Source organism: Nyctereutes procyonoides, unplaced genomic scaffold (genome assembly GCF_905146905.1).
Source record: "Nyctereutes procyonoides isolate TBG_1078 unplaced genomic scaffold, NYPRO_anot_genome, whole genome shotgun sequence".
Lineage (NCBI taxonomy): Eukaryota > Metazoa > Chordata > Mammalia > Carnivora > Canidae > Nyctereutes > Nyctereutes procyonoides.
In genome coordinates, this window is record NW_026575137.1 from 6,538,678 (window position 1) to 6,539,775 (window position 1,098).

A 1,098-nucleotide genomic window follows, 5' to 3' on the forward strand; every position below is an offset into this window, starting at 1 on the left:
ACCTCTACTATAATTGAGGACTGTCATAATACTCAGAGTTCCTAAGTATCAATAATGATTGTGTCCAACAATCTTCAAAATGTTCAGGCATTCTCTAATCTTCAGCGTATGGTTTTCCAAGGGAATGGCCACAGGTCCTTTTGGGGAAGAATTGGGAGTGGAGTGCGGGTGGGAGAAGTCATGACCATATATTCTGACTACGGTGTTGAAGGGTCCTCCCTCCTGGCATTCTTGCCTCTCCTTCAGCTACTGGGTTCTGGACTGATAAACTGGCTCAACTCAGGAAACTAGGGAAGAGACTGAAACTTTTTATGAAGGCCTTTGCTTTCAGCCTTGGGGTCATCCATCCTTGATTTTTTTTTTTTTTAAGCACACTCTGGTTGGCTAGCTTCTAGCTTCTATCTTTTCCCCATATTCTATTAATCATCTTCACAGCTCTCTCTAGGTTAAGACCACTGACTGCCACTCTAATCTTGCCACTCAATTGGACTGTTGTATCCTTTATGACGTTTACGTGCTGCCCCCTAGCCTCTGTTGTTTCAGGATTTTATTATCCTTGTTGTTATCTTTGAACCTAGCTTGGTAACATCATCTTTTGTCATCAGCTATGACCCACAGAGGAGAGCCACCACTGAGCTTCTCATGGGATACCCCTCTCCCCAGAAAATTCATAGTCACTTTGATAATGGAGCATCCAGCTTTAATATGGCATAGTCTCTCTAGCATGCCCACCTTTCTGAGCATTTTTCTCCCTGTTCCCACCATCTGCCATGACAATTCTATTTCTACTTCTTTGAGTATGGGCCACCACTTTCTTCAAGCTTCTGAGAGCCATCATGGAAGTATGCTAGTCATATTTCCCAGGATCCTTACCAGGATTCATTCTTCTCTTCCTGATGAGTGTTCCCAAATCAATAATCCCAAATCAATAAACACTCCCTTATCCAAATTCATTTTCCATTTGTATCTTGTTCAGCATCCTCAGAATACAGTCCCAAAAGTATTCTCCTTGCTCCTGCTGGCACATATTGATGGCCCTGAAGCTCCTTTACTGTAAGGTCACATTTTCACTCATCAGGCCAAGTCCTTCTCGAGCTG